Below are 23,756 nucleotides of genomic sequence, written 5' to 3'. Positions count from 1 at the left end.
ATTGTTTCCAAATTTGCTGATGACAAAGACAGAGGGGAAAGTTAGCTATGAAGAGAATTAAAGAAGGCTACAAAGAAGATATGGGTAAGTAGCCATTTGATAGTACAGAACTTTCATTTTGCACTCATCAGGACATTTTGCAAAAATGCTAACATTTATACTGCAGGAAAAGAGAGTGTTGATTGGCTAGCAAGTGGATTCTGATTATCTGAAGTATTGCCATGGGAAATGCACCCATGAATACTGATTGACAGTTAACAGTCAGGCTTTGTTAAATTTTAAACCAAGCAGCTTGACTCTGATTGCTCAGGATAATATCCTGGCCAATGAATTTGAGAACGGAATGGCTGTTATCTATTTGATAAGTTGTAACAGGCACAGTGCATGAACATTTTCATTCTGTCTGCAAAGAACAGAATGCATTGTGTTAATTTACATAGCCTCTAGTACACTGCAAAACCAAATGGCAATCTCAAATTGCTTCACAGCCTAATTTCTTGCAACAATCATTCACCAGATTTTGTCCAGTTGCAGGGTCATATCTAGTGCTATTCATTGTGTTGCAACTTTTACAAACACTGACATTTTGCCTGTCACACAAATGGGTAATATGGTCTATGAATGTCAGTGCCAATGTGACGCCAAGTGTGTGAGCTATGCATCCCAAAGATTGGTAGATTGCATCAAATAGCATGTCCCTTTGACAGTTTGCAATGGTCAAGTTGCTAACTGTACTCAACCGGCCTGCGCTTGCAAAACATATAACAGAGATTCTGCAACTGGACAACATTTGTTGGATGATCCTTAAATGTGTGAGGAATTATTCTAACAAACAATTTAGGAGATCTGGATGGATATCAATGCAAGAGGCAAGACAAGGCTGCCCTTTTGGGAATCTCATTTATATCTTGTGTGAAGCAACAGACAATACTGCTGGATGCAAGAGGGTAACCAGGCAGACATACCTCATCCTCTCAGGATGACATAATTGAAGAGTTTCCAGTCAAGTAAAGGCTTAGTTCAAGACCGCTACAACCTGCTCAAAGTAGAATTCAACCTATGATTAGACACTAAGGACATGGGTGAAAATACCTAATTTGTTAAAATACTGGCACAGTGTGCAATGGATGTGCAGCCTCCACATCTTCATTGATTTCCAAAGAATCTTAAAGAAGCAAAAATTGTTTCAAGTGAAGTAACTTTATTTCTGGATTAGATAGCTATTTGTCAAATTATCCATCCATGCTAAAATTTGACTTGCCCTGATTGAAATGTGTTTATTATTGATTAAACTAAATGCATTGTATCCGACAGGGTTTGTTTGTACTTTTCATGCATCAGTGATATCCATACTTCAGAGGGAAGGGATTGCCCTTCTTTTCATTGCTGACCTGTGCGCTTGTTTTAGAAATCTTTCCCTGTACACTAACGAAATCTAATCCCATCAATCTCTGAATGTATGACGGAAATGTACTGGAGATATTTTTAGCATCAAATGAATCTGCTTTTCAGTGGAAATTTGATCATCCATGTGAGGATGGATTTCAATAACAGATTTGCAGAGGTCGATTAAAGTAAGGATAGCAATGATTTAAAAATCAGTTAAAGGGCATTGTTACTTGGTGAATTATCGTGTAATAGTAGGATTACAGATTAGTGATGGGTTGACAGTTATCAGAAAATAAAAGGAAAGGACAAAATGTGTAAATATTATATTGTATCAAGAAACCATACAGACATTGGGAAATTTGATAATAGAACAAGTACAATGACTTTGCATTCTAGTGCACAAAGCATCTGGAATAAGGCAGGCAAGCTGACAACACAAGTTGATGTAAATAAATAAAACCTCATAGTTATTACAGAAATATGGTTATAAGGAGGTCCCAACTGGGAACCTAACATTCAAGAATACTTGACCTTTCAGAAAGGCAGGAGGGATGGAAAAGGTGGTGAGGTAGCACTAGAGTCACACAACATGGAAACAGGCTCTTCAGTCACCTCATCCATGCCAACCAGGTTTCCTAAACTGAACTAGTTCCATTTGCCTGTATTTGTTCAACATTCCCCTAAATGTTTCCTATCCATATACCTGTCCAAATATGTTTTAAATGTTGTAGTTGTACTCACCCCTACAACTTCTGGCAGCAATCTGTATATGCACCACCTTGTGTGTGCAAAAGTTGCCTTCAGGTCCCATGTAAAATTTCCCCTCTCACCTTAAACCTATGCCCTCTATTGGTGGGCTCCTCTACCCTGGGAAAAAGACCTTAGCTATTGACCTTATTTATGCCCCTCATGATTTTAAAAAACTTCTATAAAGGTCACCCCCAACCTCCTATGCTCCAGGAAAAAAAAAGTCCCAGCCTGTCCAGCTTCTCCTTATAACTCAAACACTCCATTTTCAGTAAAGTCCTTGTAAATCATTTTAGCATCCTTTCCAATTTAATAACATACCTCCAATGGCAGAGTGACCGGAATTGAACACAGTACTCCCAAACGTGGCCCCACCAATGTCTCGTACAACCATAACATGATGTCCCAACTCCTGTACTCAATGCTCTGACCAATGAATGCAAGTGTGCCAAAAATCTTCTTCACTATTCTGTCTATCTGTGACACCACTTTCAAGGAACTATGTACCTGCATCACTTGGTCTCTCTGTTTGTCAACACTCCCCAGGGCGTTAATATTAACTAAGTAAGTCCTGCTCTGGTTTGCCTTACTAAAATGCAAGAGCTGAAAATGTGTTGCTGGAAAAGTGCAGCAGGTCAGGCAGCATCCAGGGAACAGGAGAATCGACTTTTCGGGCATAAGCCCTTCTTCAGGAACATCCGATTCTCCTGTTCCCTGGATGCTGCCTGACCTGCTGCGCTTTTCCAGCTACACATTTTCAGCTCTGATCTCCAGCATCTGCAGACCTCACTTTCTCCTTACTAAAATGCAACACTGTTAATAAGAGATGAAAAGATGACAGTTTTGAGAAATGACCTAGGCTCAGAAGATATTGTGTCCATTTGAGTGGAGGTGAAAAAAATCAAGGGAAATAAGACATTTTTAAAAGTAATGCAGAGAATCCCAACAGTAGGCCATTGTGAGAGAAATGAACAAATATTAGCAGCATGTAAAAACAGCAATAATTATGGGTGACTTTCATCTTTATGTTGATTGGGTTAATCAAATTGAAAAGCGTACCTGTGACAATGAATTCATAAAGTGCATTAGTGATACTTTCCTAGAGCAATATGTCATGGACCCAACCAGGGAGCAGACTATCTTGGACCTGATAATGGGTAATGGTGCAGGTTTAAGAAGTGACCTCTGAGTAAAAGATCCCCTAGGAAGTAGTGATCATACCATGATAGAATTTAATATTCAGTCTGATGGTAAGAAACTTGGGTTGAAAACAACTGTGTTTAACTTAAATAAAGGGAATTACAATGAAATAAGGATAGAGTTAGCTAAAGTGAACTGGGCAGATAGATGAGTAGGAATGACAGTAAGCAAGCAGTGGCTGACATTTAAGGATGTAATTATGACTCTCAGCAAAATACATCCCAGTAAGTAAGAACGAGTCTAAGAGACAAATAAACTAATCATGGCTAACCGAAGAAGCTAAAGAGTGTATTAAGTTGAAAGAAAAAGCATACACGCCAGCAAAGGAGGACAAAAAAGGTAATAAAGAAATGGAAATGGACTATGAAGGCAAATTTGCGAGGAACATAAAAACTGACAATAAGAGCTTCTTTAAATTTATAAAAAGGACAGCAAAGTCAAACTGAATATAGGCCGCTTAGAAATTGAATTGCTGAAATGGTTTTGGGAAACAGGGAAATGGCAGATGAGTTAAACAGATATTTTGCATTAGCCTTTGCAGTGGAAGATACTTCTCACACTCCATTAATATTAAAGAATACAGGGGAGGAAGTAAGTACCATCACTGTAACTAAAAGAAGTAGTATCAGACAAACTAATAGGACTAAAGGCAACCATCCCCGATGGCTTGCATCCTAGGATCCTAAAAGAGTTAGTGACAGAAATAGTAGATGCAGACGACATAAAATAGGTGGAAGGACAGATTGTGAGAGGAATCCAAAAAATTTTAGAGGGATGCTGATAGTTATGTAAATGAGCACAGGTTTGGCAAGTAGAGTATAATATAGGAAAACGTGAAGTTGGTGATTTTGGAAGGGAGAACAAAAGAACAGAATATTATTTAAATGGAGAAAAACTGAAGAAAACTGCAACACAAAGGGACTTGGGGATAAGAATGCACAAAACAGGGGAAGTTAGCACACAGGTGCAGCAGCTAACCAGGAAGGATACTGGAATGTTGGTCTTTAATTCAAGGGGATTAGAGTATAAGAGTAGAGAAGATTTGCTGCAACTGGACAAGGCACAGATGAGACTACATCTTAAGTACTGTGAACAGTTTTGCTCTCCTTATTGAAGGAGGGACATCATTTCATTGGAGGCAGTTCAGAGAATATTCGCCAGGATGATCCCTGGTATGGAGGGGTTGTCTTATGAGCAATGGTTAAACAGGTTGGCAATCTACTCACTAGAGTTTAGAAAAATGAGAGGTGACCTTAATGGGCTTGACAGGGTAAATGCTGAGAGGGAAGTTTCCCACCAAGGAGAGTGCAGTACCAGAGAGTATAGTCTCAGAATGAGGGGGCACCAATTTAAGACTGAGATATGAAGGAATTTCTTCTCTTCAAGGATTGAGTGTCTCTGGAACTCCTTACAACAGAGAGCTGTTGGGGGCAGAATCCTTGTCCATATTTAAGGTTGAGATATATAGATTCTTGATCAGTAGAGGAATTAAGGGTAACAGGAAAAAGGCAGGAATGTTGGTTTGAAGGTCCAAATGGCCTACTCCTGTCCCTATTTCTCATGGTCTTATTGTCTAACAATAACATAATGATTATTGCTCTGTATGCTAAAGGAGGGTTATTGGAGCCAAAATATTAACTCTGTTTCCTCTCCACTAGTAAGGCCACATTTGGAGTACTGCTAGTTGTATTCACTCTGCTATAGGAAGGATGTTATTAAATTGAAAAGGGTCCCAAAAAAGACTTACAAGGATATTACAAAGACAGGAGGGCTTGTGTTACAAGGAGATGCTTGATAGGCTGGGACGTTTTTCCTTCCTTTTAGAGATTTATAAAATAAGGGTCATAGATAAGGTGAATAGCCACAGTCTTTTCCCCAGGGTAGGAGAGTCCTAAACTGGAGGACATAGATTTAATGTGACAGAGGGAAGATTTAAAAGGGGCAACTCTTTCACACAAAAGGTGGTGCATATGTAGAAAAAGCTGCCAGAGGAAGTGGTAGAGGTGAGTAACAACATTTAAAATTTGGACAGGTACATAGATAGGAAATGTTTAGAGGGATATGGGCCAAATGCAGGCAAATGAGAATGGTTCAGTTTAGAGGGCATAGGTTTAGGGCGAGAGGGGAAAGATATAAAAGAGACCTAAGGGGCAACTTTTTCACGCAGAGGGTGGTACGTGTATGGAATGAGCTGCCAGAGGATGTGGTGGAGGCTGGTACAATTGCAACGTTTAAGAGGCATTTTGGGTGAGTATATGAATAGGAAGGGTTTGGAGGGATATGGGCCGGGTGCTGGCAGGTGGGACTAGATTGGGTTGGGACAGATTGGACCGAAGGGTCTGTTTCCATGCTGTACATCTCTATGACTCTATCACGGTTGAAAAATGGAAACAGTGTCACCTGCAATCTTGGAGTCAGATTCTTGCCAACTCCACTTAAGGTTGGCTGTCATCTGTATTGCATTGCAATCCCCCAAGCAGCATTTTGTGGTGTAAGCTCACCACTGACTGCTCAGCCAGCTCTGCAATCTAACTTCTCACCACGATCACCAATATATAATAGAATTCATTGTCACATGTATTTTTACAAATAAATAGTGAAACATTTTCCAAGTCGCCATGCTCTGACACCTGTATTAATGACATAAGTCATAGCCAAGAAGAAAAAAATAAAAATTAAAGCAAAGTTAATCTCAGATCAATTTCAGTTCAGGAAAAGCCGATTAAAACAATGAACACTAGAGTACCCAGAAGCCACCACTGCAGAAGCCCTCCATGCTGGGAGAAGACCACCAACCGAGACCATCCCTCTGGGACAAGGCAACCCCTGCATCAGGTTACGACTGCCCACCAGGTTGCTGGAATATTTGGAATGTATAGCCACTGATACCAATGCCTGGCCATCATGATCATGGAAAGAATTTTATTCTGATTAGATTTTATGTAATCACATCATTTCTAAATGTATGAGAATTACTAAAACATATTAAGGTAGGTTTTTCTTCAATAATGCCACCTACTTTAGAGTCATAGGGGTCCATAGTACAGAAAAAAGCCCATCAGTCCATCTGTGCTGGTTAAAAAAAACATCCATTTATTCTGATTCCATTTCCCAAAACCTGGCCCATAGCCTTGTATGCATTTGCATAATTATTATTCAGATTATTACTAAAGCTCATAATTAAAACTAAAGCTGAATGTTCACTTGGAGGTGTACACAGGGTATAATTGTGTAATTGAATAATTCAGCAGAGCTAAACTAACAACATGGAGATCATTTAACCCCAAAACTGGTATCTTTGGGCTAATTAGGAAGTTTACAGAATCACAGAATTGTTACAGTGCTGAAAGAGGCTAGTCAGCGCTTTGTGCCTGCACTGCACTGATTCTATTCCCTCATTCCCCATATCCCAGCACACGATTTCTATTCAAATTATGATCAAATTTCTTTTTGAATGCCTCCATTGAACCTGACTTCACCATATTTCCAGAGGAGCTGTTTCTCCCTATCTGTTCTATCCAGTCTGCTCATTATTTTGAAAACCTCTTATCAAATCTCCTCTCAGCCTTCTTCTCTCCCCGGAGAACAGCCCCAATGTCTTCAATGTATCCTCACAACTGAAGCTTCTCATTCCTGGAACTATTCTTGTAAATCGTTCTGCTATCTCTCCAATACATTTGCATCTTTCCTATGATATGGTGCGACAACTGTACACAATATTCTTTCTCCACTGTCGGGATTCTAAAATAGTGGAAAGAGAAAGAAATGCGGAAAAATGCAAGCACATTTTGTGCTTTACACTTTCAAGTATTTTCTAAAACGATACTGTCAAATTCTCCTTAAAGCACAATAATTCTGATACTCCTCAATGGAATTCTATGGTCTGAAGTCTAACTACCATCTGATACAAGTTCAACATCACTTCCTTGCTCTAATACTCTATGCCTCTATTAATAAATTCAAGACTACTGTATGCTTTACGAACTGCTCTCTTCACCAGTCTTACCATTTTCAAATACCTGTGCACATATATAGTTTGGTCTCTCTGTTCTTACACCCCTACTAGAATTATATCTTAAACTCAAGAACTTAAATAATGTCATTTCTGAAACCAACCTATCCACTTCTTTTCTAAGAGAGAGAGAATGGGAGCTTCCAATGATCAGACCAGCTGCCCAGAATGAATATTTTTATTAATATTAAATATTAGCTATTTACATGAAGCAAGGGAATAATTTTTTATCTCTATTTGCGACTAAGTGATGGTTGGCCAGGTTTCCCAGATCGCAGGAAAGTTGAACTCTGAAGGGATGCATAAACACTACTAATTAGCAGCCCGAGACTGACTGCTGTCCAGGCCTTAGTATCCATAGGCACAAACCGCTACATCATTTGCCTTGTTGTGGATCGCACTGATTACTATGCAAATATTGGTGATGAAAGGAAGTTCACAGAATCTAACCTTATAATGAAAGGAAGGTCACTGATGATTCTTTCCTGAAGAATTCTCATAGAGCCAGGTTGGCAGTGAGACCATTGTCTATATTCAACTACATCAATTTGTATTTATGTTAGGAATGACCTCAGCCAATGGAGAATTTTGTCCCAATTTCCCTCCAATACTAACCCCAAACTTGCTGTGATAACATCCTAACCATTAATATACCCACCATTCTCATAATCTCTTCTCAAGCAGTTACCAATGTGGTGGTAGCCAAACCCAGCATCAAAGTCATTATGAATTCACACACTCCGTGGCATTTGGGAAATTCCAAACCAGAACTCCTTCATCCATTTCATTATCCCACTCAAGTAAATATCAGGGCCCATCCTACAAGTACTTTCATCTCAAATTAATACTGTGACAATCCTAAAACGACATTTCATAAACCTGTTATTTATCTGTTTATGACTTTTAGACAGATGTACTTTACCCTAAAATTTAGAAAGGCTCATCAAATGTTCTCCTCTGTGTCAATACACGTTTGGTTGGAATTGATTTTTAAGCCCCATTATATTTACCAAATACTTGCAATCTATTTTAAGAATCATTATTTCCTTGAAATGAACTTTTCACCCATACAAACACACAAATGAGCTGTAATTACATTATCAGCACTGTGGTTTACAGAAATGTCCATTAATTTTTGTTTTAAAAATGAAGAAATTTAATGTTCCTGTACATTTTAGGTCCTTCAAATTAGTCAATTTCAATATGGTTCAAAGTATTTTCTACAAATGTTATTTTCACCAATGTTTTGCTTTGTTTTACAAGGTGGCATGTTTTTCTTTATTATCATTTATTCAAGGTTTAAGAATGCTGGCGTCCAATTTTGCAGTAATTGGCATCAACTTCCTCAGATTAAGTTTGTGTTGCTATAACCAAGCCAACTGTTTATATTCTTTTCCCTCAGAAATGAGTGTTACCTACCAAAACAACATTCGGAGTCAGATCAGCTTAGATTCAGAAATGTATAATGGAAGTGAGTCCAGACAATTAGTATGGTATCAAAGGAATGGTACATTTGTGAGTAATGTCATCTTTTGTGTGAGGTATGAAATTGAAATCCCATCTGTCTTCAGGTGGACTCCATGGCACTATAAAAGGAATGCTCTCCACTCTTTACTACCCCAGGCATGTTCCTTCAGTTGCCCAACAAATACCATTAAAAACAATACCACACACAATAAGTTTCAGTAACTTCAATAACTTGTTTTTAAAATTTCAACAATTTATTCCGCAATTCTTCATTTTAAACAGTCCTCTTTCCATTTTAGTCCAAAATAAAATCTACAGAAAATAAAAGGAGACAGTCATTACATAGTAATTTAGAATTACCAATGAGAATGATCGGTGGATAAGGTTTCTCAATCACGCTAAAATACTACGCTGGCAACTCAGGTTCCCCAAATAGATGGAAACAAAAAGCATCCTATAATATAAAGCACCATTTCTTTGCCCTTGAGTTAATTTAGCCCTGAATTTCAAAACTGTTACAATTCTCTTGTATTATAGTAGATTAGTATTTAGGAATAAGCCTAGGAAGTTCCTGCTGGATAATTGTTATAGAGTCATAGAGATGTACAGCATGAAACAGATGCTTCGGTCCAACTCATCCATGTCACCCAGATATTCTAACCTAGTCTACTCCCATTTGCCAACACTTGGCCAATATCCTTCTAAACCCTTCCTATTCATATACCCATCCAGATGCCTCTTAAATGTTGTAATTATCTCCACCATTCCATACACACACCACCCTCTGTATGAAAAAGTTGCCCCTTAGGTCCCTTTTAAATTTTAGATGAACTTTGTGGGCGGCACGGTGGCACAGTGGTTAGCATTGCTGCCTCACAGCGCTCGAGACCCGGGTTCAATTCCCACCTCAGGCAACTGACTGAGTGGAGTTTGCACGTTCTCCCAGTGTCTGCGTGGGTTTCCTCCCACAGTCCAAAGATGTGCAGGTCAGGTGAATTGGCCAAGGTACATTGCCCGTAGTGTTAGGTAAGGGGTAAATGTAGGGGTATGGGTGTGGACTTGTTGGGCCGAAGGGCCTGTTTCCACGCTGTAATGTAATCTAAAAAAAAACTTTCAAAGAAAATTATTGTCTTTAATTATTGCCATAAATGGGCTGAATTTTCCCAGCCTTGTGATAAGGAAAACTTGGTGGCAGGTGATAGCTCCTCAGTGTTGTTGCCAGGGAATTTTCCTGGAGATGATAATCAGATTGGTAACTGGCTCCACAGAGCTGATTTTGCTGGTGAAGGCCCCTTTGTAGGTTTGGTGTGGCCTCAACAATAACTTGTTGACAGTGGAGTAAGCCCTTTCCCACTGTCATTAGCTAAACAGAGGTGACCATCAGACCCAGGGGCACCATTCATTAATGACAGGCCAATGAACATGAAAGATCACAATTTTTGCCCAGACCAACTCAATGGATCCTTTGGTTTCTACTCCATCCTTCGAGCATCTTTGGTTTTGTGCAAGCCTGCAAGGGGACCTCTCTCAATAAGGCTACAGAGTAGAGCTGTCAGCCCTATGACCGAGCCTATAGCAGAAAATCCACTGTTACGTTCAATTAGGTCAGGAAACAAAACCATGAGACAACCTGTTGGGAGGCTGTTCCCCGAATACTGCCAAGTTGAAGTCCAGCAAGAAAACCCCCTAAACATACAAAAAGAGCCCTATGCTCCCTTCACAAAAATGTCCTCTGCTGTGGAAAGTCTTAGGATACTAAAGAAACTTTGCAAAGATATCACAGATTTGCTCAACACTACATCTCAATGGCACACTGTGGGTGGAGTTAGTTTGAATGTGTGAGAAATAACCAGCAAGAAGCACACATACATTATTAAAAGTTTTTTTTTGTAACAGTAAGATTAAACAGTATATCTCAAAGTTGTATTTCTTTAGTATTAATGTGCAATAAATGGAGTTCTAAAGGAGCCTAAATATGAAACCAGTTCTTGACATTACCATCTCCTCAATCAGTTTGTCGTCAACCCAAATTTATCAATGTAGTCATAAAACAACATGACTAAAGGTCTTCAAATGCTCTGAGGATGAACTGTATAATAGGCATTTACATTTTGCAACAGATGTAAACTTTCTGTATTAAATCACATGGAAGCTTAAGACAGTTTGCAATTAATAAACTAATTAATAAACAGAACTGGTTGTTTATATTGTTGAACTACATTAAATATTTCTCATGTACTTAGTTATAAAAGGGACTCCTGTTAAATCCTCACTTCTGATAAACTGAACTAAGCCAAGTATAGTGTTTTTCAGGATTGAATAAACCTCCTTTATTAATTTGCTTATTGGACATGATTCTCTTTTGCCCAATTCCTAATGAAACCTGGTGGTTTAGGCATAATTCTATAAATTGGTCTAAAATAAAAAGAAAATATTAAACAGTAGCAAACAGTTAAAGTAGCAGATTTCATCAACTTACTGAAACACTCACTTCCCAATTGTTAAATAATGAAAGGTGCAATACTCCTAACAACAGTGGATTTGGATTAATGGAAAACCTGTAAACATGAGTTTGATTTGACCAATGAAACCTTATTAATTCAGTTCCATTTTGATAGTTACTGAGCTGGCCACAGATAATGTTTCTCTGCTGTTACAGGGAGCTCTCAATCAATACCACTCAAATTGCCACATTGCCTTGCCAACCACAATAAACTGCTCACCCATTCCCCTTGAGGGACGAGCAATTAGTTTGATTTGTCCTCTCAGCCCCTGTAAATAATTTTCTGGCCCATGTGCATGGAAATTTTTTTAATGATATTTAATAGCAATGCTGTGTGAAGAGCTTAGAATCTTAATTTCACAACTTTGCTACTCACAGGCCGTTGATTCGTAGAGAAGTTAAGAAACCAGAATGAAAAAGCAGCTGGCCCACTCCCTCCTGGTCAGAGTTTAGTCTCTGTGTGTGCAAAATAGTTCTAATCAAAATTGGGGTTTCAGCTATCATCGGCCATCTTAAATGATCTTAAATGGGCGGCACGCTGAGTCTGTGGTTAGCATTGCTGCCTCACAGCACCAGGGACCCGGGTTCGATTCCTGCCTCGGGTGACTATCTGGGTAGAGTTTGCACATTCTCCCAGTGTCTGCGTGGGTTTCCTCCGAGTGCTCCGGTTTCCTCCCACAATCCAAAGGTGTGCAGGTTAGGTGAATTGGCCACGCTAAATTGCCCATAGTGTTAGGTACATTAGTCAGGGGTGAAAAATGTGTTGCTGGAAAAGCGCAGCAGGTCAGGCAGCATCAAAGGAGCAGGAGAAGCATGCTGCTTGACCTGCTGCGCTTTCCCAGCAACACATTTTTCAGCTCTGATCTCCAGCATCTGCAGTCCTCACTTTCTCCTAGTTGCATTAGTCAGGGCTAAAATGTAGGGAAATGAGTCTGGGTGGATTACTCTTCGGAGGGTCGGTGTGGACCTGTTGGGTGGAAGGGCCTGTTTCCACACTATAGAGAATCTAATCTAACCTAATCTAATCTAATCTGCTCCCCTCACTATAAACTGTGTTTCCTTCTGAAATTGCTGCACTCAATTCTATTAGGTTTAACCTTGGAAATAGAATAACTACAAAGCAGGTCAGAGGCTCAAAATACTGCAGCACATAGCTCATATCCTGGCTCCTCAAAGCCTATCCACCATCTACAAGGCACAGGTCAGGAGTGTGATGGAATGCTCCCCACTTGTCTGGATGGGTGCAACTCCACCAACACTCAAGAAGCTTGACACTATCCAGCACAAATCAGCCCGCTTGATTGGCATCATATCCACAAACATCCACTCCCTCTGCCACCGATACTCAGTAGCAGCTGTGTGTACAATCTACAAGATACACTCGAGAAATTCACGAAAAATCCTCAGACAGCACCTTCCAAACCCATGACCAATACCATCTAGAAGGACATGAGCAGCAGATACATGGGAACACCACCACCTGCAAGTTCATCAACAAGCCAATAACCATCCTGACTTGGAGGTACATCATCGATCCTTCATTGTCGTTGGATCAAAATCCTGGAATTCTCTCCCTGATGGCATTGTGGGTCAACCCACAGCAGGTGGACTGCAATGGTTCAAGAAGACAGCTCACCACCATCTTCTCAAGGGCAAATAGGGATGGGCAATAAATGTTGACCAGCCAACAATGCCCATGGCCCACAACTGAATAGATAAATAAATAAATACATAGCTGGCAGATGATTTGGCCCAAATCATGGTGTCTTTTTGGCTGCATAAAGAACAACATCAGCATCTGCCGTAATAATCTATAAAATACCTCCAAAAGTAGTAAACATAGTAACCAGCAAAAATGCTTCACAATGGCCACAATGAATAATTATTCAACAGGAAGAAAATATACAAGACAAGGAAACAACATTCAGTATAAAATCAAGCAAGCCCTGCAGGTCTGGCAGTATCTGTGGAGAAAAAGCAGTGTTAACATTTCGGGTCCAGTGACCCTTCTTTAGAACATTCAACTTTTAATTACATCAAAGATACTACTGTTAATTTATGAATAAACTTCAAAGGAAAGCTGCATAGCATGTTATTTTTGAAAGAAGCAGACTGACCTTCTTTGTGTATGAAGCAACTTTCAGAAGGGATTTCAGAAGGGTCATTTAACTATTTAGCAATGCCAGTTTTGTTCAAAGAATTTGGCAAGGTATAGGCAATCCCAAAGTCTGCAATGAAGCAGTTGCTTGTTTAAATGATATTTGATCTATAACTAATCGAAATAGCCATGTGTTTTTTCATCTCCTCTCCTTAAGCACATTTTTAATTTTCAACAAAGGGAGTGAAAGCTGGATAAAATAAATAGTAATGTCTTAATCAGCAGTACAAGCTATGATTCTTGTTCAATAATTGGTGGACAGAGATCAGCACTGTGTCTAATAAACACTTCAGGACTAACACAGACATTCTACGTGACATGTTTCTTCCAAACAGGAGTCAAAAATAGTCCAACCATCAACTCGGAACTGCAACCATTGCATCAGTGCTTTTTTTTTTAAATGTTCACTTGTAGAACATGGGCATCGCTGGGTGGGCCAGCATTAATTGCCCATCTCTCGTTCCCTCGAAAAGGTGGTGCTGAGCTGCCTAATTGAACCGCTGCAGTCTATGTGTTGTAGGTAGACCCACAATGCCCTTTTGGGGCGTATTTCCAGGATTTTGATGCAGAGACAGTGAAGGAATGGCAATATATTTCCCAGTCAGGATGGTGAGTGGCTTAGAGCGGAATTTGCAGGTGTTGGTGCTCCCATTTATTTGCTGCTTTTGTCCTTCTAGATGAAAGTAGTTGTGGGTTTGCAAGGTGCTCGCTAAAGACCTTTGGTGAATTTCTGCAGTGCATCTTGTAGATAATACACACGGTTCCTACTGAGCGCTGGCAGAAGAAGTGGATGCTTGTGGACGTGATGCCAATCAAATGGGCTGCTTTGGCCTGGATGGTGTCAAGCTTCTTGAGTGTTGATCAGCTGCACAAATTCAGGAAATGGGGAATGTATTCCAAAACACTCCCTGACTTGTGCCTTGTAGATTGTGGACATCAGATTCCTGAAGAAGAGCTCATGCCCGAAAAGTTGATTCTCCTTCTCCTTGGATGCTGCCTGACCTGCTGTGCTTTTCCAACAACACATTTTCAGCTGTGGACATCGGAAGGAGAGTTAACTCGCTGTTGTATTCCTAGCCTTTGCCCTGCTGTTCTAGCCACTGTGCTTATGTAGTGAGTCCAGTTAGGTTTCTGGTCAATGGTAACCCCAAGGGTGTTGATGGTGGAGGACTCAGTGATATTAACACCATTGAATGTCAAGGGGTGATGATTAGATTATCTCCTATTGGAGATGGTCATTGCCTGGCATATGTTACTTGTGACTTGTCAGCCCAAGCCTTGATATTGTCCAAATCTTTGAACTACTTTAGTAGCCAAGGGGTCATGAGTGGAGCTGAACATTGGCGAAAATCCCCACTTCTGACCTTATAATGGAGGGAAGGTCATTGATGAAGTAGCTGAAGACAGTTGGGCTGAGGACACTACACCTGAGGAACTCCTGGAGAGATGTTCCAGTAAGAGTATTGAATACAGGAGTTGGGACATCCTGTTAGAGCTGTACAGGTCATTGGTAAGGCCACATTTAGAGTACTGTGTACAGTTCCTGTCAGCCTGCTATAGGAAGGATGTTATTAAAGTTTAAAGGGTGCAAAAATGGTTCACAAGGATGTTACTGAGACTGGAAAGTTTGAGTTATAAGGAGAGACTGGATAGGCTGGGACATTTTCTCCCGAGTGTAGGAAGCTGAGCTGTGACCTTAATCAAAGTTTGTAAAATGGTGAGTGAGGGGCATGGATAAGGTGAACAGCAAAGGTCTTTTCCTCCGGAGTAAGGCGAAAGCCAAAACTACAGGACATAGCTTTAGGTGAGATGAGAAAGATTTAAAAGGGACCTCAGAGGCAATTTTTTCACACAGAGGGTGGTTTGTGTATGGAATAAGCTGCCAGAGGACATGGTAGAGGTGGGTACAATTTCAACAATTAAAAGACATTTGGAAAGGTTCATGTCAAGGAAAGGTTTTGAGGGATATGGGCCAAATGCAAGAAAATAAGACGAGTTTAGTTTAGGAAATCTGATCATCATGGACAAGTTGGGCCATAGGGCCTGTTTCCATGCTGCATGAGTCTGTCAGATGAAAGACTTCCAACAACTACAATCATCTTCCTATGTGCTAGGTCTAACTCTAACCAGTGGAGAGCTTGCTCCTAATACTCACTGATTACAGTTTTATTAGGGCTTCTTATTGACACACTTGGTCGAATGCAATCTTGATGTCAAAGGCTTCACTTCCAGTGAGTGATTTTATTGTCCACCATCATTCATGACTGGATGTGACAGAACTACAGAGCTTAGATCTGAGCAGTTTGTTGTGGGACCGTTTAGCTCAATCACTTGCTGCTTTACACTGTTTGGAATGCAAGTAGTTCTGTTTGGTAGCTTCACCAGTTTGACACCTCATCTTTAGCAATACCTAGTGCTACTCCTGACATACCCTCCTGTAGTCTCCATTGAACCAAAGGTTGATCCCCTGGCTTAATGGTAATGGTTGAGTGGGGATATGCTGGCCCATGAGGTTACAGAACCCTGCTATTGATGGCCCATAGTGCCTCATGGAGGCCTAGCCTTGAGTTGCTAGATCTTTTTGAAATCTGTCCCATTTATCATGGTGCCACACCATACAATGGAGGATACTCTCTCCACAAGGACTGTGAGATGGTCACTTACCATGTGTTATGGAAAGATGCATCTGCAACTGGAAGACTGGTGAAGATGAGGTCAAGTATGTTTTTCCCCTTTTTGGTCCTTAGCACCTGCAGCAGAGCCCATCTAGCAGCTATACCCTTTACCATCTGACCAGCTCCAACAGCTGCTGAGCCACACTTTGTGGTGAAAATTGAAATCCCCCACCCAGAGTCCATTTTGTACCCTCAGTGCTTCCTCCAAGTGTAGAATATGGAGGAATATTAATTCATCAGCTGAGAGAGGATGTTACATGGTAATCAGCAGGTGATTTCCTTGCTCATGTTTAACCTGAAACCATAAGACTTCAGGGGGTCTAGAGTCTATGTTGAGGACTCAAGGTCAACTCCCTCTCAACTTCATGCCACTGTGCCCCACTTATTCTGCTTCTGTCTGGCCGGTGGGAAAGGGTATATCCAGGGATGATGATGGCGGTGTCTAGGACACAGTTATACTCATGGAATCATACCTTTCAGATAATGTCAGGCTGTTGCTTGACTAGTCCATGAGACAACTCTCCAAATTTTGGCACTACCCCCCAGATATCAGTGAGGAGGACTCTGTAATGTCAACAGATCTGTTTCTACTGTTGTCTTATCCGCTGCCAAGTGGTCTGTCTAGTTTCATTTCTTTGTCGAGACTTCATATCAATTCATAGAACTGAATGGCTTGCTAGGCCACATTAGAATGCAGTTGAGAGTCAGTCATATTGCTGTTGGTCTGGAGTCAAATGTAGGCCAGAACAGGTGAAAATGGCAGATTACCTTCCCTGAAGAACTTTAGTGAACCAGATTAGTTTTTCCGACAATCAACAATAGAATTCAACATCATTGGTAGATTTCTTAATTCCAGATATTCTTTATTGAATTCAAACTGTACCATCTGCCATGGTGGGATTTGTACATGAGACTGTTAATCCAGAAACTCAGCTAAAGACATTACCTTTAGCTGAGTCTCCCCTATACCATCTCTACACGCCCAAAATATCAACGATTATGATGGTATCAAAGTTCTGAGTCCAGTTTTCTGCTGTAGATTAAAATATCAGCCTCTAAAATAAAACTAATAACCTTGCAAGCAGATAAAGACTAATCTGATCCACCTGGTCGAAAATTGAACTTGTACTGTAGTCTTTAAGACAATGTAATATCTGATTCTCTCCTCGAAAATTCTTTATAGAAGCAACCTCTACCTGTAATGCTCAATCATAATGAAATGAATAAATCAAATTATATCTAGCTCTAAGATCTGCAGGATTCAGACTCAGAGGAGGCAATTAAAAGCTAGTTTTGTTTTGCCAACAGTGGATGCTTACAATAAATAACTTTCACATTATAATTACTGTGCACTAACTTACAATTAATAGCACTGCTTGCAATTGTAAGTGATATCTACAGCAGTGCCCCTGTTTCTCTCACAATGAGCATAGGGCTCCATGGAAGACTTATTTAAAACCAAATAAGAATACTTTCTGGTCTTGTATGTGCACCTCTTCTCTAGTATTAAGATTTATCTATGAGACCTGTAGATACATGGAAGAGTGTAAATTAATGATTTTAAAAAAACCCACAATAAGGAATACCCAACTGTTCTACTGCAGTAATGTTTCTCTAAAATGAAATTCAAACTCTCAGTTAATAGAAAGAATCACTAACTTTTTTAGATGAAAAATAATTTTGCAAATCTTCATTTGTATCTTATCATATCACTTTTCAGTTGAAATAAGTGTAACTTATTTTATTTTGGGAGAAGTGATGTGGAGGAGCTGGTGTTGAACTGGGTAGAAGGAATGAATTTAAAAGAGTGAAACATAAAGCAAGAAGGTGATGTTAAATTTATGTATACAGGTAATGTGTAGTTCCAGTATCCACAATGCAAACAAAATTAAAGCTCTGGAGAAAATGCAAGAAAGTGTTGCAGAGATGATCCTAAAACTTGAGAAGTTTGAGCTTGCCAGAATTCATGAACAGTAATGGGACTCACTTGTTTGGAGATAGAAGCAGAGTTATCAAGTCAGACTGATGACCTGTCGTCAGAGTTCATCTGAAGGTGCTAACTCTTCTGGATCCAGAATAAGACAACTAAGAAACCGCATTTCCCTCTGGCCGAACACAACTTGGCATTGATAGTGACAACTAGAAAACTTATGGACTGTGCCATTCTGTCCTTGGATTAGCAGAAAACAGCAATATCACACCTTAAAAAGGAATTAGTGGAGTTACAATTAAAAATAGCATCAAGAATTATTTTTCCAGTTAAAGCCACCAGGAATCCCCTCCAAGGAACTTCGGTCTTCATCGCAATGTGAATGGTGTGCGATGTTTACATCAATTTTACAAAGAGAATCTCAATTAGGCATTGGATCTCTAGATGCAAATATTTCAGACATTTGTCCCAAAAGCCTATAAAGAAGCTTTATAGGCCAATATGGGATTAGATTAGAATAGATTAGAGACCCTACAGTGTGAAATGTAGTACAGTTCTGGTGCATGTGCATTCTGTCTCCCTTATTGGACCCTTCAGTGCTCATTGTTAAATTTGACCAAAGTTACTTTTTTTAAAAAAAACTTTGACTACAGAAATATCTCAATTTTTCAGGGGTTTTTTTTTGTTTAAAAACCATCCACTTCTAATCATTCTTGTACAAATTACAATATTAGAATATGCTTTATTGTCACATGTACTCCAGTACAGGAGTACAGTGAAAAGATTTTACAATGGCGGTCTTTAATGACGCCATCTTAGGTACAAGTACCTAGGTACAAATTTTGGATACAAAAGAGAATGAAAAGGAAAAGTAGCATCATTACTTAGCGCCTAAAAAAAGTTAGAGATAAGGTAGTTATAACAAAGTTAAAGGATTTATATTACAGTCCAATAAAGAACTTCAGATAGCAATAGGTCAGCACATGGTCTGACTGCCGGCACCAGGCACAAATCCAACAACTGTCCTGCTCCTCAGCAGCACTCAAGGTAAGTTGTGCTGTACCAGTACTCAGGTTCCCCCTCATGCCACTCCGACATCCCCCTCGCGCCATTCCGGTTTCCCTTCACACCGCTCTGGTTCCCCCTTCCGCTGCTCTGGCAGCCCCTCATGTCGCTCCAGAAATCCAGCACCCCCTCATGCTGCTCTAGGACTACTGAAAAAAAGAGAAAAAAATAAAAGAAACAAAAAGAACAGGCAGAGCAGAGGAGCTCCAGTTGGAGCCTCCTACTCTGCCACCATCTTATCTGCAATAGTTGTCAAAGTAGTCATATGATAGTGACAAATATGCACCAATATCAAATTTTGTTTTCTTTCATCTGATTGTTTTGCTGGAGATATTTCATGGACCGAAATACTTTTTAAAAAGAAACGTGAACCTGAAATGGCTGCAATGATCACCTGACCACAGGTTGCGAAAGCTTGGAGAGACCTGTGAAATTAAGGCATCAAGAAATTCACACTTGTATGATAATTTCATAAATTGAGAGATGAAATGCCCACCACCTAGGCTCAGGAATATACACTGAACAATTTTTCAACAGCTGTTTATGAGCAGCAGAGCAGATCAAAAGAAATTTATTTGTGGATAAGAACTGAAAGATTCTCCTTGCCTGTTTCTCCCATCTGTGAAAAAGAAAATCAAGTAGACAACCATTCTCTGAAAACTCAAAGATTAAGCATAAAGTTTGTTTTTAAGAATACAAGTTAATCATTAATGAACTAAAGTCTCAGTTTAAGTTTATTTTGGTATTTTCTTGTGCAGGCCCAGATCAAATCACTTCTTGAATTTCAAAAAGGCAACATCTGATCATTGACAGCGTGGTTTCTTTACCATGCTGTTAATGATTGTCTCAAAAAATTCAAGTATAATCTAACCTTCAAAAACTTATATTGACACCCTTTATACCAGTCCAAAAGCTCAGAGTGCAATTCTTCCTTCTTCAGAGACGGCTAGAAAGATGACACCAAGGGCAAGTAATTCAGCAAGTTGATCCTGGAGTGATACTACAGAATTATCTTGATTATCCAAACGAGACAGATGGGGAGTATTTTGTTCAGATAACTGATCTGACTGGAAACAAAAGGAAGCCATACTGAACATAATTACGTAAGAAAAGCATGGTTACAGAGTTTTTATTTCATTCAATTGATAAAATGTGTACAAACACTGGATATTGCTTAAAAATTCATGATACTTTACAAATAAAATCAGTTTTTGTATAAATAAAATTCATTGAGGTGGAGGTCAGTTATTATTTTTTGAAGACAATCAGGGTCAGGAGTGGGAGGGCAAACTAAAAATCACCCTTGCCCTTACCTCTGATCCCCTGACACCCCTCCCCATAACCTCCATTCTGTGAGACGATATGCCCCCTCACGCCCATAAGAACATGAGCCTATTTGATGGTGTTGCTCTGTCCAGACTGCATGACCTGGCCCTCCAGTGATTCTCTTCAGCTCACTGAGGAACAGCAGCACTTCAGTGGTGGAGGTTTATGAAGGAAGGAGAAGCTTACAGGACAGTGTCTTAGTGCCAAACAGTGCTCAATACAGCAAACTTTCTTGGGCAGTAAGTCAATCGTCCTTGAAGTCACTTGTCCCATCACATGGTGCAGGGAGCGCTAAAGTCCAGCCTCACAGATTCTGATGATAGACTACAATAACACTTTCACAACCGATCTGTAGCATGCGTCAGTTACTTTCTTACAAGATGGCCAAGAGATGTAACAAATGTTGAGAGCCAAGAGTAATCATTCTGCTTAAGAATTGGAATTAAGCAAACTGTAGTCAGCACTGTAAATAGTGCAGATCATGCTGTTCACATTAGAACAAATGTAATGAGGTCCTGAGAATTGATGCATGGGGAGGAAATTGCTTTCTCATGTATGTGCACTTCATAACATTTCGCAAACACACAATGCCTGATTTCAAGAGGACTGCTGCAATTATGATGAACTCAGTCTCCAACTGCTCGAGTTTCTCAAATGTCATTGAAACATTTCAACGTCTAGCATTTTTCAGTTAGATTTGAACAATGATAAAACTGCTATATATTCTTCCATTCATGAGTCTGGAAGTCAATTGCTTGGAGAGATTTTCAAGTTTGAATTGCTTTCTTCCATATTACAATACTATAATGCCTGCCACCTCTAATTCATTAAGTGGCCCCCAAAAATTGTACCAATATTTCCTCCATCCTCTTTCTAAATGAAAAATAGTTTGGCGGCTCTTTTGGATAGAAAATTAAAACTAGAGCTAGAAAAACTTCCCTTCCTGGTTTGTACCCACTTCCTTGCTTTTATTACCCTTCATTAACTGCATAAATTTGTGTTATCCATCATTCTGCTTATTTCTCATGTCCTGTCTTTCCCATATCTCCTGCAATCTGCAATGTTACTTTGTAAAATACAAAAACACTTAAATATTGACAAATTAACATTTTAAAGCCATTTCACTAATCTTGAACATTAGACTTTAAGGGGTCCAGTTATGCACGTCAGAACATAGGAACAGGAGTAGGGCATTCAGCTTCTGAAGCCCATTCGGTCATGCAATGAATCATGACTGATCTGTGACCTAACTCCATTTACTTGCCTTTGGCTCATATTCCTTAATACCTTTGCTTAACAAAAATGTATCTATCACAGATTTAAAACCAATAACATATCTAGTATCAGCTGCAGCATGTGGACGACAGCTCCAAAACATCTATCACTTCCTAACATCCCTCCTCAATGTTCTGACCTCAAGTCTCAGACTATGCTCCCAGTTCTGGAATCCCTAAACATTGGAAAGAGTTTCTTTATCAACCTGTCTTTCCTGTTAATAATTTGAAGAAATGAAGACATTAATCAATCACATCACCCTAACATCTTCTAAATTCAAGAGAAAATAGGCGTAATTTGTATAATCCCTTGTCATAACTTAACCCCTGAAGCTCTGAGATCATTTTTGTAAACCTACATTGTACTGTTTTGCAAGGCCAATATACCCAGAAACAGCAGAAACTTGATCTGTATTTCTTTGAGTTTAAGGTTGACGAGTGTTCTAATCAATTAAATGAAATGACATTTTATAGACAGAATTGTGTGTTGTCTATAACTCTGGTCACTTCCTTGGAACAGACACAGTTAGTGTTTGAAGTACAATTTAATGTAGGCTGTTAAAAAAAATTCTTACATGGATGTGGGCATTGCTGGCAAGATTGGCAATAATTCCTGGCTACCTTTGAAATGATTAGTTCTGCAGGCCATATGAGAGATTAGACAAAAGCCAACCACATTGCCGTGTATCTGGTCGACATGTAATTCCAGACAGGGTAAGAATGGCCGATCTCCCTCTCTAAAGGACATGAGTGAATCAAATAAGGTTGGCTACACAGGGGCTCTGGCTCACACTGAATCGGTTTAGGATAGACCACGCACATTGTGATGGTTTAAAGGCTGCTTTTTGCCAGATGGTGTTTATCACAAGGAACGGTTTAGCAATCTCCCTCATTTCCCATTCCTTGATCCAAAGGACCCTGCCGAGAAAAGTTGCTCCATGCATGACACCAAAATGAAACGTCAGTGGTAGATAGATTAAGCAGGTCATTCAACCACCTCGTAAGCTTTTGAGAATCTAGACGTGGATGATTGATGCCTGAGAAGACAGGAAGCTAGTGAAGGGGTGTTCAGTGAAAATCTGTGATTACGATGCACGGTATTTACATTACAAACACGATGTGTGGGTGACTGCTGCTACAGTATGATCGCAGCCACTGTCCTGATTTCTGTCATAGCAGTGCCCCATTTTCAGAGCCAGCAAGTTGGGTTAGTAAGCTTTTTGGATTTGACCTTTGCTACTGTTTTCTTCAAATGCTCCCAGAATGACAAATTCCTGTCTTGAGCTTCTCATAAATGCTTTGCATTGGGATCAGGCTTTAACCTTCAACGATGCATGCAGATATGCAATTTTGTTTTTGGCACTAACGTTATGGAGGTAGGATATAAAGCCATATCCACTATATAATGGAATTCAAAGTGAAGCAGCACATGCTGCAATACTTCATCACCTTTAAGGATCTGACCCAGGAGGCAGGATCTGCTGTGGATAGATGAATGAGATACGGTTGTCAGGAAGTATTCATATGTTTGTCAATATGGTTGGGGCTCGGACTAAGCCCTGTGATAGCCTGGTTTCTCCCGGCATCTCACTTTTCCAAGATGGACTCTCAATCACATTGTGAAGGAGTGTTTCAACAAGCTTCCTAACCAAAGTTGGAAGCACTCTGGACAGGTTTAAGAGTAGGACTAGTTTCCAACATGGTCCCAGGCAGCCTGCTTGGCCTATTCGCAGTCCTAAATTCCATAGTTTGGCAAGTGGAGGAGTGAGGAGAAAGTGAGGTCTGCAGAAGCTGGAGATCAGAGCTGAAAATGTGTTGCTGGAAAAGCGCAGCAGGTCAGGCAGCATCCAGGGAACAGGAGAATCGACGTTTCGGGCATAAGCCCTTCTTCAGGAATGAGGAAAGTTTGTCCAGCAGGCTAAGATAAAAGGTAGGGAGGAGGGACTTGGGGGAGAGGCGTCGGAAATGTGATAGGTGGAAAGAGGTCAAGGTGAGGGTGATAGGTCAGAC

The 23,756-nt window shown here is 40.0% G+C and overlaps 1 long non-coding RNA gene across 1 annotated transcript in view; it reads right to left on the bottom strand.

The window, feature by feature from the left end:
• Positions 1 to 16,944: 16,944 nt before the first annotated feature.
• Positions 16,945 to 23,756, bottom strand: part of LOC122550795 — a 13,342-nt gene continuing 6,530 nt past the window's right edge. Inside the window, exon 3 of the long non-coding RNA XR_006311947.1 lies at positions 16,945 to 20,213. This is a non-coding gene — a long non-coding RNA (uncharacterized LOC122550795). The remainder of the gene's footprint in view (positions 20,214 to 23,756) is intronic.

Source organism: Chiloscyllium plagiosum, chromosome 6 (genome assembly GCF_004010195.1).
Source record: "Chiloscyllium plagiosum isolate BGI_BamShark_2017 chromosome 6, ASM401019v2, whole genome shotgun sequence".
Lineage (NCBI taxonomy): Eukaryota > Metazoa > Chordata > Chondrichthyes > Orectolobiformes > Hemiscylliidae > Chiloscyllium > Chiloscyllium plagiosum.
The sequence above is the reverse complement of the archived record's forward strand: the minus strand, read 5'-3'. Positions and strand labels throughout refer to the sequence as shown.